Below are 17,976 nucleotides of genomic sequence, written 5' to 3'. Positions count from 1 at the left end.
GAGAACAGCTGTACAAAATTATGTCATTCTGCAGCTGGAAAATCCATCCCTTCTTCCAGAACAGATATAAGCAAATGTGAAATTACTCCCCTTGACCCTCATTCAGCTTTGCCCAGTGTTCAGGAATTAAGTGATACAACAGAAAATTAGACCTCTTCTCCTTTTATAAAGAAAAGTCAAGTCTTGGTCTATATGGTGTCAAAACTGTAAAAAATGAGATATTCTTTACCACTGATATGACTGCAAAGCTACAGTGATGCACATTGTAATGGAAGAGCTGATTTCCCCTTCATCTATGATCACAGGAATCTGTAAAATAATACATGTGAAAGTGTGCCTGTGTTCTTTGGAGACACAAAAGGAGGAGGTGGGGGAAGGAGTCCTGCAGCAAACCATGGGCCCAAGGGGTAAAGCAGGAAACCAAACACAGAGCAAGATCAAAGGATACCTTGGAAGGACCAACAGAACCTGCACTCCAAGCAGTCAAGAAATTGAAGCTGACACAAAGTCAGTTAAATAAAGTGCAGAGCTCATCTGCTGTCGGCAGCAAAGGGTAGTCACTGCTGTATTTCCACTTGTAAATAAATCTGTGTGCGTAACACAGAAATAGGAAAAAACCACAAAGAGCATCCTGTCACTATAAATAAAACTCACTGTTTCACACAAGGGGCTGTTTGTATCATGGAAACTCTCAGGTCAGCTTCAGCTGATGCACCAATGTAGAATTAAAAAAACAGCAGAAAGGAGACATAATTAATGTGGCAGGGAAGGTATAAACGCCATTGCCAGCAAAAAATATCTTCAGCAAATTTCAATAAAACTCTTCTTTATTTCTCAGATTTGTCAAATTTTCCTTAGGATTCCCTTTAAACAGAAGTTAGCAGGAGCAGTGGAAAAGGGGAAGTTAATAAATGTTTTTATATTTTAGAACTCTTGATAATTGCCTTGAAGTTCACATTTGTGCTTTTCTTTACGTGAAAGGTGTGAGGAAGGGAGAAATCTCTATCCTGCTGAAAACATTATATTTTGGGGGAAAGATTCCAAGATTGACTAGGAAAGAAAGTGACAGCAAATTACAGGGTGACTTGGGAAATGTGGAAACAGCGCAGCGTCTAGAGCTCCCTTCAAGAATTGTTTTAGTGCTAATTGCTGTTGAAAATCCAAAGTTTTCAGAGATGTTAATGATGGAGATCACATCCATCCTGCCTCTATTTTCCACATGCTTTATATCAAAAATCCAGGTTTATAGTTCTAATGATTTTTTTCTTCTTTTTTGGTTGCCTCATTCAGTAAGGAGATCTATCTCACTTAAAGTTAATTCTTTATGCATAAAATGATCCCAGTAAATACAGCTGGTAAAGATTACAGGGCAGCCCAGGTGAGAAAACACAGATTTCCAGTTTAAGATGAAAAGAAGAACTTTGTAACCTACATACGAGACATGTTGGTTATCCCCACAAAAAGAATCTATAGGAGTTTCATATCTTTCTATATCTTTCATATCATCTATATTTTTCATATTCTTCTATATCTTCAGGTATAGAAACACATATTTAATGTTATAATTAGTATAATATAATATAATTGATTAATAGAATTACTACATATATTTAGTGAGATAATTCCTATTCTTTCTTACTCAGGGCTGGCCACTGAATCCTTCTGTATGGAGACAGATTCATCCTCTGGAAGTGAATGGATTCATATCTGCTAACTACAAAAAATTGCCTCAGTGGAAGTTGTGACTTAAAATCACCCTAGGATGGTTTGGGTTAGAAGAGAAACCATCCAGTTCTAAACCCCCTGCTACTGACAGGAGCACCTTTCACTAGACCAGGTTGTTCCATACTCCATCCAACCTGCCCTTGAACACTTCCAGGGATGGGATCATAGCACCCATGAATCAGTATCCTGAGTTTAAGTGAGGTGAAATATTCCCTTGTTAAATCAGTTTCTTTGACCCAAGGTCAAAGTTTTAAGGAAGTTTGTCAAAGTTTTTCTCTGGCTTCATGCAAGTTGAGATCAACTTGGTCTAGACTTTGAGACAAAGTGGTCGTGTATTGACTACTTAAACCGGATACACTATTCAGGTTATCTGGAATGAAATAGATCAGTTGCAACTGGTCACAGTTGAAGATAAAGGTCAATGCCAAACTACACAGTGAAGATAGCTTTTTTTTTAAACAGTTTCTTTGTTGTTGTTTGCTTCTTTCCCTGCTTCCATAAAGTAAGTGAAGAGTTTTGGGAGTAAACAGATTTCTTCGCTTGGCTTCAGACCAAAAGAAAGTATACAAAACAGGGCTTACAGGCTATTAAGATGATAATTGCTTATAGAACTGCTAAAGCATGACATCACTTCAGACTAGTTCACCTGAGAAATTCGACTTCAGTAAGCCCAAAGAGTGACTGAAATAAATTAGGAGATCTGAAAGATTCAAAATTGCATCAAGCCTAGATGAGCAAGAGGAAGCGAATCAGATAAATATGTTAATACACACATGGTGACGGATGAGGCAGATGACATTTTATGCTTCTTTAAACTGACTGATGAAGATGAGAAAAATTAGAAATACCTGTGGACAAGTTCAAGAACGTCTTCTAGCTCACACTAAAAGGGAATCCTAAGGAGAGGCTATCAAGCATATGCATAGTAAGAAGAAAACTGTCCCTACAAAAAAAAATACAGTGGTGCCTCTGAAAGGTTCAGTAGGACATATGAAGCTCTGTAAGGTGAAGTGAGACTCAGGAATAACATGGAAAATCTAACAAGAAGAATAAAGATAAGAACTATCCAGCAAAGGGAATTATATTTACACGTTAACATAACCATGATTTGTACAAAGAGTTTGTGAGAAATTGTGAGAGAAAAACAATCTGTGTGGGAAAATGGGAAGGTTCACTCAAAGCCCTTGGTCCGATCTTGAAAAGAAACACATAAAGCTGTATTATGACTGAAACTATGGCATTATTTGTCCCAGGATCTAACAGAGGTTTAGAAATATTGCATAGGAAAAAGAAAAGAAAGACCTTATTGGAAGGTCATTTTTATTACCATTTGGCCAGCTTTAGAAATGAGTATGGAGGCACGGAGTGTTCTAGTGACTTTTGTCAATCAGCCTGAATGTGGAATCCAGATGGCATTTCATTCATAATCAAGTTGTGGCATTTTGGCTCTATTCCTGAATTACCCAAAGTTATGACTTTCTGCTCCACATCAGCTAGGAAGAAAAACATCTCCCAAAAAATGAGAGCAAATATGTAAGGATGATAAAATTTACTTTGTTCCAAATGTTTGCTGCACTGGAATTCTTGTCTAAGGAATGTACAGAAATTGTGCTTATATCTATTGCCATGTTAACTTCAGTATAGTGGCAGTCAATCCAACAGGCTTTGAATAAGTCCCTGCAATGTTTTCCTCCTGAAACATTTGTATTATTTTAAAGAAAATTCTCATATGGCTTTTCTTTGGCTTTTCCATGAACAGCTTAATGGGTTGGTTCCTGTACATTTGGGACACAGGCATCCAGGTGAATCAGCACCTCTCCGTGCCTGGAGAGGTGGATTAATAGAATTCAGTGCTGTCCACAAAGATTAAACCAGATCATGTGTAGTGACAGCAAAATAAATACCACATAACAGGAGCTGCAGCAGATGAGACATGGCCTATCTGTCTAGTCAAGCAGGAGAAAAGACACTGCAGCATCATGTCAAGGAAGCAAGCTCAAGGCATCAATTTAGGGGAAAAAAATACCCAACAAGGAGCGGGTGCCTTTTGAAATGTTGTGTCACTTTGTCTTCATTTTGCTTTTTGAATTAAAATACTTACTCTAAAAATCCACCTGCTCTGAGATGTGTTCTGGAAACAACCTTCCTCACAGTCTAAAACACTCTTTTCTCTATTCTGCAGAGCACATAACATCTTTTTTTTTTTATTTTATATTCATTCTATAGATTTTCCTGATTAGTACCCAAAGAATGACAGTGAAACTAATCTTCATCTGCATTTTATGAAATCATGACAGCTTGATATTACTGCAATGGGACATTTCACAGGGTACTGTGGGGGCACTGTTTATACCACTGACACAGAATAATGCAGTGTTGTTAGCAGTGCAGGTCATAAAATTCAGGTAATTATCACTGCCACATGCTTTCTTGAACATAAAAATATTAAACAACATAATTTAAAATGCTAGCATGCCTCTGAATATGTCTTTTTAAAACAGCATCTGATTTTCAGATTAATTGCATCAGAATTATGAAAGTAAGGAAAAGTTCAGTTCCTGAGTTTAAAAAAAAATAAAGAAAAATAAATTGTGAGCAGAAGAATAATTTTTTGTGGTATTTTATTAAAAAACAGGAAAAAAAAGAAAGGAAAAAAATCCATGAGAAGGATCAACTTTTCTTCCCAACCATATGGTGTGTGAGAGCATTAGCTATGGTACAACATTACTTATATTTAATGTTTTTTCTCTTTGACTTGATAGAGAGTCAGTAGAGAAGTTCAAAAACCATTTAAAAAGAAAAAGATGACTTTGTAAAAAATGGTTTAAGGTTTTAGTACTTTATTTTCTGCTCCCTATCTGGACTGAACTTGTTCCCTAAATTTTTCTCAGCTTTGTAAATAACTTTGGACTACATAAAACTGTAGTTTTTTAGAATTTTGTTATTAAGCAGAAATAAAATGAACACTACTATATCCAAAATTCTGCAGAAAAGATGGGAGAAATTGTATACTGGGAACTCTTAAAACAGACATATTGTAGCTATTTAAATACTGATTTAAATGTCTAAATTTATGCATGAATACATGAAGATCCTCAAAATAATCTTCTAAAGTTTTAGTCTGCTAATATTTAAATCCAGATTAAGGAAATTTGCTGGTCTAAATATAACTGGAGTTACCATATGTCATGTAAGGGATACATTTCCATATTTTGTTTATCTTTTACATTAACTTTGGAACTTATTCTAGGTAGAGTGGGGATCACTAGTTAAAATATTCTCAGGGAGGATGAAAAAAGCTCCCAAGTTTTTAATAATAATTTTGATAACTTTTATGACCACATTTAAATTTTCTATGCTTTGTAGCTCTTCATAGAGGATTTTTCATATCTGTGCATGTGTATGCATATTGCTGTTACAGAGTCTCTCTGTGACTGACTCTAGGTTCTTCCAAAATGAAATTATTTGCTTAGCAAAGAGATCTTAGACTTTAGCAGTTGCAATAGTGTTATGAATACGAACGAGGCCAAACTTTCTCCAGAAAAAGAGGTTCTCGTTTATTAAAACAGCTGCAAGGAACGGAGTGCCCAGGATAAGCCCAGGCACCCACACAGCGAGCCAAAAATTAAAACAGTGCGCTGACCCCAAGTGCACTGGGTTCTCCCAAACAAAAGTTTCCCAAAAGAAGAAGAGCCCTGACCTAAATGAACTCCCCACATTTATAGTCCCCTTCGAGTCCAGGATTGGTGCATTTTGGATCCGCATGGTGATTGGTCCATTTCCAGGATTCTCATTGGTCTTTAACGCCGTTCATTCTGGACCAATTGTTTCTGCAGGGCTTTGAATAATTGGTCAGATCTTCCATCCAATCTCTCTTCAACCTCGCCTTGCCCCGCCAGACCGCTGTTTCACCAAACTCTAGAACCCTTCTAGCACATTCTAATAAGCCCCCCGCCTTTAACATAATACAAATAATATAACATAATTACTACAATATAATTAAACTATATCCTATTTTAGCTTAACTTTTACCTAGAACAGTAGGAAAAAAAAAAATCATCTTCACCCAGGGTGCTTAAGTGTGGTCTGATCTGGATGCACAGAAAATGCATGAATTTCTATCAGGGGAAGTTTAGGTTGGATATTAGGAAAAGGTTTTTCCCTCAGAGGGTGGTTGGGCACTGGAACAGCCTCCCCAGGTCACTGGTCTCATCACCAAGCCTGGCAGAGTCCAAAGAGGGTTTGGACCATGGTGTCAGGCACAGGGTGGGTTTGTTGTGATTGTCCTGTGCATGGCCAGGCCTTTGAGGATTCCTCCTGGTCTCTTCTAACGCAGATTATTCTATGATTCTACAACAACAAAGAAGGTCAAAAGGAAAGCATTTTGTTGACATAAAGAGTCTGCTGGTCTGCATGGGTAGGAAGAAAACAATTTACATGGGCTTTGGTGTGACAGAGAATTTTAATCTATTGGAACATAAACCCATCCTGGAGGATATCATGAGCACAAAGAAGATGTTTCAACTGGGTGTAAAATCTGGCTTTGAGTATGGGACCCTGAGACAGCTGCCTGGGACAAGCAGACTTTAAATGTGATAAGGAACAGAGACAAAAGCAGCAGGCTGAAATTCACCATGTAAAGGGGTGTTTGAAAAGAGATGGAAAGAATAGGTACAACTTGTTTTTCAGCCATGCAGATAGTCAGAGGCTTTCATGGCTCAGACCAGCCCTAGTCAGGATCCTCATCTGACCCCTGCCATAAATCTAGAGCCAAATTTCAGCTCGTTTTTGGCCCCCAGTACCTGTGCTCATTTATTTATCCCTCCTGGACCACCCTCTGTCTTGCAGCAGCTGAGGTGGAGCTGCATAAGAAGGTCTCAGAAATGATTGTGACCATCCCTAAAGGACTTAGAGGAAAGTCCAGGCCATGTGGTTTTCAAAAAAAACCACACCCTCAAAATTAGATGGCATTTTTCAACTTAGTGCTTTATACCTCAATATCCCCACCTACAGAGTACGTTTTCAGTCGTGTTGTGAATTTAAATATATTCATGCCTACAAAGCAGACAGATGGTATATTGTTGAGAATTGCTGAAAAGCTTGGGAAGAAATAAATGAATCTGTCTTCAAAATAAAAGTTGAATAATATGTAATAAACATATGAGACTCTTTCCTTTATGAATAAAAAGAAAGCGTTTAATAAGTGCTCACTAAGCAGGTAGTCTCTTTTTGGAAATGAAAAATGCAGTGGAAAATAATTAATGACATACTAAAATGGACAGAATTAAAGAAGTGTGTTGCCTTAATTCCTTTTCTTGTGTGTATATCATATACTTAAAAGCAGACTGACATAACAGCTTACATTTTTATTCATGCATTTACCCTTAAAATATGGGTAAGGAGAGGTTTGCATATTATCCCCATGGGATGGGTCTGAAGTATGATGCTATATAATTTGGCAGCTCTGAAAATGTTTGTGATCTACCAAAGGCAATGGGAATTGTCCTCTCTCCCACAATGAAAACATTATTCCCTATAGAAATGCCATTTTTAAGGAAATGATTCTTGGATGATTGGCAAAGTTTTGTTGAGTTGATTAAAAAAGAAAACCCTACCTTGGTCAGAGTTTCATGTTTTTATTGTGTCTGTTTGAGCTACCCTACAGGTCTTGAGAAGCTTGCTCCTCAGCTGTACGTGTTACCTATTAGAATCAGAATAGTTTGGGTTGGAAGACACCTCTAGGATCATCATCATCCATCCACTAACCCAACACTGCCAAGGCCACCACTAACCCATGTCCCCAAGCATCACAGCCTTTACAATCTTTTAAATCCCTCCAAAGATGGTGACCCCACCTTGTACAGCTTTGCCAGGGCTGGACAACTCTTCCAGTGAAAACATTTTTCCTGATTTCTAGTGTAAACCTTCTTGGTAGAACTTGACTCTGTTTCCTCTCATCCTAGCTCTGTATTTGCATGGCAGATCTGCACCAAGATCTGAGCATCCCAGCCGATTGTATGGGCAACTCTAACAATTGCTTATGTAAAATAAAAATATTCTCGCCTGTCTGACACAGAAAAGAACTCAACAGATTGCCTTAAGTCTCTACAACTCATGTTTAAGAAGTCTGTTTTTCCTCAGGAGTCCCCTGACCTTAACTGAAATGGCTGAAATTGTGCAGGCATTTTGTGTTTCATACATTAGCTGTTGTCAGCTGTGCAATACATATTCTGAGCCTTTTTAAATGGCCAGGAAAGTCACATCAGCTTTCTGTACCCTCAGCCTTTTAAACAATTGCTACATTATGAACCTTGTCTGGTCAAGGAAGTAGCAGCTGAGTCACACAAGGACCAAATTATCCCTTGGGCTAATTTTATATATCACAAACACTAAATCAAACAATTACTTGGATATTTTGGGTGTGATATATACTGCTCATATATGGCTAAAAATGACTTGTCATTGCTGAAAATGACTGTTCAATTCACTGTGAAGGAAGGGGAAGAGCGTAAAGGCTCTTTGTTTCTCTGTGCATCTTTTCAAATTAATGCCAGGTTGTAATGAATTCTAAATTTGACAAATAGCCATGATTTATCCCAAATGAAAGTAAGTCAACAGGGGAAACAGCAGAACCTTTTATTTCCCATCTCTCTCCTTCAAGGTGCTTGACGTCTTGCCTGCTTTTCATTTCCGAACTGCCTTTGTTGACGCACAGCTTTCTTCTTTCCTTCTTCCCCTCTTTGTGTCTTTGTGTGGTTTATTTTTTATTTTTGTTTTTCCTCCTTGAAATTAAACTGTTTGTCAAATGCGGTAATGGGTAGAGTCACAACGTAAATAGTTAATGATGCTGTTGTCTTCTGAGGATTTCTGTGGGTGTAATATCCCCAATCTTTATGCAACCATACACTTGACTTGCACATTCTAAAGCCCTTCACAAAGGGCAATGCTGCTGCTTGTCTAAATAGTACATGATTACCTCGGTTAGTTTTGTGGCTGTGGTAATGTTCATTTTATGAGCTCAATCTGGTTCTGAGCCATCTGAACTTGATATTCCAGATGCCTTATCCCTAGTAGCACCAGCTCATATACTGTGTACACATGTGTACAGTGCAGGCTGCATTGGAAAGGCTCGGGTTCGTTCTCAAAGTCACACCACGCTTTCCTTCAAACCTTGCAGGAAAAGGTCTGTGAGCATGGGGGACAAAGAAGACTCTTAATAGAAATCCCAAATATTCAGCAATTCTACATTTATTATAGCAGGAAGGTATCTGGTTTTGACAATCCCCATTTTCATCACTGGAGAAAGTGACTTGGTACATTACTGTTGCACTTCCACGTGACACACAGGAAACAACAAAGATAATGGGACATGGAATTAAAGCTGCCTTGAACTTCTGTTGCCTGTTTACCCAGCAGAACAAAGGAGTAGGCGTTAGAGTTCCTTCATTTACCATAAGTGTGTCTTTGAGGTAGTCAACTCTACCTGCCTGCTAACTTGGGGATAATAAAATACATGCCTACCCCACAGGGATGCTGGGATGCTTAATGAACTAATTAGTACTGTTCTGTGCTCTGGTGGGAGGTGTTACCTGTACTTCTGTTTAGAGCAAGTGTAGCTAGCACTTTATCTATTGCCTGAGAAAAGAAAAGAGAATTTGCTCCTCATTCAGGAGTTTTTGCATTACTTGTATTGGTATAAATGCTCTCAAGCCAAGCATCAAAGTGATCACAGTAAGAGCCAGTGACTATAAAAAGGAATGGAATTTGCCTGAAGAGTGTGTGAGTAATAATAGATTTCCATGGACGTGTTTGTATATGCATTTAGCATCAAAGTCTTCAAAAGTTGCTCGTTCCTATACAGCACACAAGAACTGCTTTTTAAATGGACGGTGTTAGTTCCTAGCTGTGGAGGATACAAACTGGAATATGAAAGAGAAATTTAAGTAACTGGATTATAATTCCCCTTTGTCTTGTGGCAAAGACCCTGACGTCAACCCTTATTTCTTATAAAATGATAAGAGTCTGTAATGGCAAGGGAAGGTCTCAGATTTACCCCTCATCCAAAAAACAGTGACTCTGGTGGCACTCAATGCCCAGGCACAAGCTTTGAGATTCATTCAGCATTTAGGCACCTACTGAATCATCAGGACCATTACAAATCTCCTCTCCTTTTTTTTTTCAGTTGTTGTTATTATTATTATTATTATTATTATTATTAAGATTATTATTATTACCAAGATTATTATTATTACCATGATAGCTATTATACTGGTACCAAGTTTGTGATAAATTGATTTGATTTCAGGTTTCCAATCCAAGCCATGGGCAGTGACGATCTGATCAGTACAGAGAATGGAGCCCAGGGATAATTCTGTCCTACAAATACAAGCGTGCATTTTAAGATGAAATTAATAGTATTCTAGACTTCATTGGCTCTTTTGACTAATATACCATTGATAATACAACAAGTCTGTGTCACTTGGTATAGTGTAGATTTGTAGAAAAGAAATCTAAAATCCTGGTCCAAAACTGCTTTTTTTTCAGAGGTGGGAGCACACTGCAATAAGCATTATATGAACACTTTTTTCAGTGTAGCCTGATGAATTAAAAATCTGAAGATGAGCACACCAGAGATGCTGAATGTAAGATTGATTCTGTTTCTATGCAAGCCTGCGAAGCCCATGGATAAATAAAGAGGCAAAACCTGGAGATAGAAAATCCCTTCTGATTGGGAGATGCACTCTATTGAGTAATGTGTTTAGGTAGATATGATTAACATCTTCTGTGCTGCTGTGAGTTTTGCTTCAAGACCTTAGAATAATCTATGACTCCAACTAACACCAAATTCCTGTGTGAAGGGTGGAAAAACAAATTCTTGACCCCTCACTTCCTCTGTCATTTAGACCATAATTAGTGAGATAAAAGCTGAAGCTGTCTTTGCTTCAGGTCTTACCTCGTACTTTTACATGAGTGTTTGAGCTTAAACGGTGTTGCAATGGGACAGAGGAATGTAACTCTTCCCCATGGGGATCTCTGTTCTGTTAAGAGGAGAAGCTAAAAAGGCTTGAAACTGGGACAAGACTGGCTGGATATCTAGAGTGCTAATCCACTTTAATAATCATAAAACTGATAGTTTTTTTATGGAAAGACACGTAGGCCCTGACACATCTGTTATAAATATTGGTAATTAGCTGAGACAGGGACACAGGACCCTTGCCAGTCCCATGGGGAGGGAAAAGCTCTGCCAGGAGAGGTGGAGCTCACTCAACATTTCCACCAGCGACTGAAGGGAGGTGGATATTTCTCCCCAGTGACTGCAGAGACAATCAGGGAGACTGTGGACACCTGTCTCCATTCAGTGCTCAGAGCCAGCAGAGTCAGAAACTCATATGTATGTGTATTTTTATGTATATGTATATGCATATCCCAACTAATAGCCCCACAAGTTTTACTTTGTCGTACCACTTCATATGACATGGTAGACGACACCAAAACATGACTGAGGTCCCCTTAAAGACCCTTGCATATTTTGCCTTGGACAAAAATCTTCTTGAGGGTGTTTGAGCAGAGTTAATCTCCCACACCTCTCAGATATTCTGGGGTATGACTGAAAGCACTTTTATAGACATGGACTTGTACAGATAAAGAAATGTATTGATTCCTGTGCCTTCTCCACGGCATGGTAGGCTCTGTACCTGGGACCATTATCCAAAGTGCTGTCTGCAATTAATCTTTTGGGCAGTGTGTAATCACCCAAGGTGTGCAGGGCTGAGTTTCAACCAGATAATGACACAGAAGGGCGTTGTGCAGGGGGAAGAGAAAGGAGCACCAACTCGCCATTTGTTTGCAGTGCCCATCAGGAAAGAGGCTCTGGCAAAAATTGTCTGGTGTCCACTGATATTAGGGTTTCAGACAGGGTAAAGGACAAAGCAGAAGCCCTCCAGACTGAGTATTAAAAATGAATGTGTGTCTTTTCAATGTATTTGTACAGGAGGGAAGAGGGAGGAAAAAAAAAAAGGTGAAACATTCCAGATGCTTGCCTGCAGTAAAGCATTTCTGGCTGTTAGTTCCAGTAGGTCATTACTGCATTAATTTGGTGTTTAATTAAATGCCTGTGCAACAGACCATTTATTTGTTATCTAATATTAGCTTTAGTTCTTATCAATTAAATGCTAGCTGAGGGCTTGATTCACTTACGTTTTATGTCCCCTTACACTCTATTTTTTATAAACAAAAAACAAGGACTCTACACAGAGTGAAGATTTACACGCCCGAATTTCACAGTGTGTATAATGCAATATGCTGAAGTGCTTAGGCAGAAGGCGCTGAAACAAAGGCAGGGAGTTTTTTTGAGAAAAGCAAACAGGCATCTTGTTTTCAAACAAGTGAGAAACTAACTGAGCTACACAAAAAAAATTCCTCTTACAGTGTATTTCCTGTGATGGTCTAAGCTAGATCATGCATGTATCTGAATTTTTTTTTTAATTTTTTTTTTTTTTTTTAGGAAGTCATACTTAGAACAATATGACTTTTCACTGGGACATCTTCCAGGTTACCCATTTTCCTCTCCCCAAAGCAGAGGAGTCCCTGCTGCTTGTTCAAAAGCTCTGCTCCTTCTAAGCCTCAACCTCTGCCTTTCACAGATGCATATTTTCTTGCAGGACTTAAAACAATTTTTAATGTTGAAATGTCACTAATGTTAGAGGTTTTCAGTTTATTTATTGCTCATAATAGTTGCACAAATAATTGTGTGAAATTGAGTGTTGCCCAGATTATAGAAATGTTTGGCTGTTATCTCAGAGGTTAAATTTTCAGAACACTGAGTCCAGCTGCTCCCACTGAAAAGAGCTGGCTAAAGCAACTCCTGACTAAAAGCTTCAAGCTAAAAAAAGATAGATTTAGATATGCTGTTAACGAAGACATTCTTCCCTGTGAGGGCGATGAGGTCCTGGCACAGGTTGCCCAGAGCAGCTGTGGCTGCCCCTGGATCCCTGGAAGTGTCCAAGGCCACATTGGATGGGGCTTGGAGCCATGTGGGATAGTGGAAGTGGTCCTTGCCCACAGCAGGGGGTGGAACTGGGTGATCTCTAAGATTCCTTCCAACCCAATCCATCTCATGATTCTGTGATGACTAGTTGAGATGTGTGCTCTTGGTTGGAAGAGTCTCTGGAAATCTGTCTCACTAAGCATTCAAAGTAGAGCTGTCATACCTGTACTCTCCTACGTGCACACCTTTCCAGATCCAGAAGGAATTGTCTGGGCTGTTCTACCAGACTGTCTTTGCATACAACACCAGAACTCCCAGAACACCTCCAGCCAGTTTGGATTGTAGGCTTAACTCATCTCATCCTGCATCTAGATTTTAGTGTCAAACCTCCCAGAACAAGTGCCACAGTAGTAAAGGTACATGGCGCCACTGATCCTCCAAAATCAGGCTGAACAGAAAAGTCCTTGCACTCCATTTCTTACCTAGTGCACTGCACTGTGGTACATAACTTGTTAAGTTCTGAGTGTTTGACAGTAATGGCCTGTTAATTGGGTGAGAAAGACACTTTAGAAAAGTAATTATTAAATTTTATTATCAGAGTGCACCTTCTTGTAGCGGGAGCGGTTTTTTTTTTTTTTTACACCCAGTTTGGAAGGTATGCTTTGATCAGTAATGCAATCTAAATGAATAGTCAGATCTATCTAGCTATCTCAGAGTCTCAAGAGTGGTGGCCTCTATTTTGGCTGTCTTTCTTCTGCAATAAATGCTAAACACTATTTTAGAATTGAGCCTTCTCTGCTTTTCTACAAGTAACGATTTGAATCATGTCAAATGTATGTTAAATTATACATCTAAAATAAATTTCCTCTGGTTTTATGAAATTCATTCTTTCTGTGAATTTGAAAGCCATTTTCCTAACAGGTGTGGTAAAGCCCAGTAAAATCAAATTGACTCTCGCTGCATTCAGAAGTCAATCATTGTAAAATTGTTTGCTGCAGTTTTAGAAGCAGTCAGCTAAGAGCCATATTTAAAAAAATCTCACAGCTGAAATTCAGGGTGCATTTTAAACATGATCATGTGCTTTATATAATGCTTTGCAATGACATAGTTAAGTTCAAAACAATTTATTACAATGGGAGCCATGAAGAAATATGGATAAGGTAAAACCTTTTGTTTCGCAGATGAAAGATTTATCTCCAATGTTGTCATCATATTGTTATTTTGGTTTCATAAAACTAAATTCTTAGAACAGTTTGCAAGAAAGTAGTGGATAAAATTAGCCCATTACATGTGCACTTTTTTTTTCTTTTTGCCTACAGTTTGTAGGCAGGTACAGTTTCACAGAAGCCAAAGAGTAGAGATCATAACTAGGCACAGGATTAAAAAAAAAAAAAATGCAGTTTCCAATGACAGCAGTGAATCTGAGAAGCAGGATCACCCTTAAGAGGTAGACATTTGTTTGTCTCTGTGGTGTTGGAAGGCATTAAATACTGAGATACAGTGGGAATTGCAGTGCTCTACATAGAGTCGAATTGGATCAAATCGAATTGAATCAAATCAGTTAGAATAGCAGTCTTGCAGAAAACAGCAGATGTTTACATGATTTGCTCAGCTGAGATCCAAAGTCTGAGCCACAGCAGTGACTGAGAAACACCTAGCAAGGTCAAATCTTCTGGTTCCTAATAACATTTATATGAGTACAGCCAACACAATTATCAGACCAATAGGGACCATTCTGTCTACTGAAAGACATCTTTGTGTGGCATTTAACAAGAGAAAAAAGAAAGTATGGGAACAAAGGGTACAAGGAAAAGAAGGAGTACTCACTGAAAAGGACTCACAAAGCAAAAGTGATAAGGCAAGTGGGACTGAAGTAGAGAGATTTGGGGTAATAAAAAAAAGTCTATCTCTGGGTCTAAAAAATGTGGGGAACAGAGATGAAGGTTTCTGAATGGATGTGGAGAACAGGCTAAAAGATGAAAGGTGAAAATCTCCCACATAATACAATGCTGGTGGAAAATACATTCATAAATGTAGAAAGACAGAATGAAATGCAAAGTTAGCCTGAGCCCTCACTCTCCCCTCCAATGCAGACTCCACAGACAGATCCGTGCACAAGAAGTTAATACAGAGGACAGACTGCACAAAGACAACATTTCAATAGTAGAATGAGTAGGAGACCTCAAAAACAGGGGGGAAAAAATGAAGACACTTTGTAGAAGGAGCTGAATGCTCTGTATTAAAGGGGGCTGAGAGAGAGAAAAAGTCCTTTACTCCTTCTGATGAAAGTCCCTAGTGAAACAGATACAGTGAGGAAGGGAATGTATGCTCCAATTAAGGTCTGACATGAAAGGACCAACACATCTCCCTTGTGAGCACATCCAAAAGGCAAGGTGAAAACATTCTGGGGATGGAAGTTCAAGGGGGTCTACTGTGTCGAATCTCATTAGATCCAGGTGGATATCAAACTGGTGGATGTTTTCAGAATTATCTGTGTCAAAAATGTTGACAATTCTATGAACTAGCAGCCCTTTTGCTTCTGTGTACTGAGTATAATATCACCCTCCCATCCCGTTTTCTGGTTTTGCTTTGCAAATACTTACCATGGGGTAGTTAATGCACCTTAAAACTAAAATCCCAGTGGATTTCAAACATTAAATTTTCACTGTGAGGTAAAGTATAGGAATTTAATACTCACCTCACATGCCTACTTCCCAACAAAACTTCTGCTCATTCTTTGCATATATGAGCTGATCTAATTATCTTGTTTCCAATGAAATAAATAAATAAACATATACCCCACTTCTGTGAAAGAAGTCAATGAGGAGAGTAAACTGAAACCTTATGTGCAGCTGTAGCGCTGCAGCTCTCCACACAGAAATGGTTTTTAACTTCCTTCATCTTCCAACAATTTTAGCTTTTTAAGGCTGGTGGAAGTTTTGCCATTAATGTCAACGAGTAGATAGCAGAAAGTAGGCTTTATTCCAAAAATCAGGGAAATGAGTGGGATATAAAGTATTGCTAGTGCAAGGGTTGTCATTTAAACACCACATAAACTGAAGGAATGAAACATGAATGACTTTTATATTGAACGTGATTTGCACAAAACTGTGTTACATACAATTTGGAGGGCTCTGCTGGTTTTAACAGGTCAGTAAAGTGTATTACTAATATTATTACTAATAGGGTATTATTAATAGTCAAATGTTTTGGTCCTCACTAGACAGAAGTGTGAGTGGGAGGTCTCATCCCCAGTCCATATTCCCAGATCTCTAAACGCCCTCAATATAACAGCTGAAGTATGATGCAACTAAAAGATAGATTATCTCCATTGTCTTTCTTTTTTATCTGCACTGCCTTCTCTTTTCTGATGTGGGAGAGGGTGGAGCAGGTAGCAGGAGCTGCCATGGGTAGATGTCATACATAATGATATCAAAATGGAGATTTTCAGATATCAGTATTCACAGCAAGCATATTAGTATATTTTAAAGAAAAAGAAATAGAGTATGCCTACAAACCTTCCCTGGAAATGTGTCTCAAAACTTCTAATTTCTCATCTAAGTGGTTTTAAATTAAGGTAAGGTCACTCTGAAATAGATCAACATCAAAACGAACAAGTCAATAAGGGAAGAAATTATTGATGCGACTTTTTATTTCATGACGACTCCTTCCACTGATGAAGGAATTGCTATTCTTTACCAGAAACATTAATAGCTTTTTTCTCTCTTGTCCTCACAATCAGTGTGCTGAGTGGCTCTGTTGTCCATTTCTCCTTCCCAACTGACTCTCCACCAGCACTCCATCAGCTCTGTTATTCCAAGAGCAGCAGCCCATAAAACGAAGATAACAAGTCCCAACTCACAGCAAGCTTTTCCTTGTCAATGAGAGAATAAAAATAACGGTCAGGGGCTTTGCAATGATATTTGCAGCTAACTTTACAAATTTTCATCCAGAGCGTCTGAGAATTTTTACCCCTTTCTAATCTTCTGCAATAGCTCGAATTTCTCCTCATTAGGTTTCATTGCGCAGGACAAAAAAGGCGGCATATGGCTTTTCTGCTCAGAATATATATCATTAAAATAGGTATGCAGGTTTTCAGATTGGTGTAGCTCCCTACATGGGCAGATTGAAAGGATTTTAGGTAAGCTCTAAAGTTATATATGAAATATTCACTCTGTCACCTTATGATTCTTTTTATAAACCACCATTCAGACTCATAGGGGAAGTGAGGGAAATGAAAGTCCACATCCTTTTGCTGCAGGTTTCTACAAATGCAAACAAATAAATATGTTATTGAGATAGCAGGGTTGCAAAGTCTCTTTAGCTTTTTCCATCTGCTAAGAAGGCAAAGCCTTTAGACATCCTCCTTTAAAATAATTTCTTAAAATCCCTTTCAGATCAGACACGTTTGTCAATAGTCTCATAATGTCCTGCCTTTTAAAAGCTCTTAAAATCCTCTTAGTTGTAAAGACTAAATTCAGGTCAAATCCCAGGCTGTTACTCACTCTCCTCTAAAACCCAGTGTAAGCATCACATTAACCTCAGGGCTCTCCAGATAAGACTATTCTTTGGTAGATTTGCCAGGGCATATTCAGATTGACTTGACATTTGACTGCAAAGTGTTTGTATCTCAGTACAAGCACTGAATCATTTTGATAGAGCTATTTAGCACACTGTTTCCAAGCAAGTTTTCTGCTTAAATCCTGGCTGTCCCAGGTTTCCACAGTCAACTATTCTCCTTGCCTTATAAATAAAGAAATGTGGCAGGAAAGAAGAAGAAGAAGAAGAAGAGGAAGAAGAAAAAAAGAATAAGAAGAAGAGTGAGAAGGAGAAGGAAAAGGAGAAGAAGGAGGCAGTAGAGATGATTAGAAAAAGGAGCTAACAATTTCAGTAAACATTATTTTTCATTTTTAATAGATGTCACTTTTACTGAGAATTGCAAGCATTTAAGTCAGCTCAGAGCACTGACAGAAGGTCAGAGGTGGATCCTGACTCTTGCTGACTACAAGAACCAGCAAAATCCAGCTACATCTTCCTCTAAGTGCTGGTATGTAATGTCCAATTATATATGTTTTCTTAATTTTTTAAGGAAAAATATTTCACTAATCATCTTGAAATTTTGGATGAAACATCAGTCATTTACTAACCACAAAATTTATCTACTTCCTAGTGGCCCAAGTATCTGATACATGGTTCAGAATATCTTCATGTGCATCATATAAACCCTGTTTGCCCAACAGACTTTTACCAATGGAAATTAGAGA

The sequence above is a fragment of the Melozone crissalis genome, unplaced genomic scaffold, assembly GCF_028551555.1.
Source record: "Melozone crissalis strain CALT ecotype California unplaced genomic scaffold, PUWL_Pcris_2 ptg000036l_1, whole genome shotgun sequence".
NCBI classification, from domain to species: domain Eukaryota; kingdom Metazoa; phylum Chordata; class Aves; order Passeriformes; family Passerellidae; genus Melozone; species Melozone crissalis.
This window is presented reverse-complemented; position numbering follows the sequence as displayed.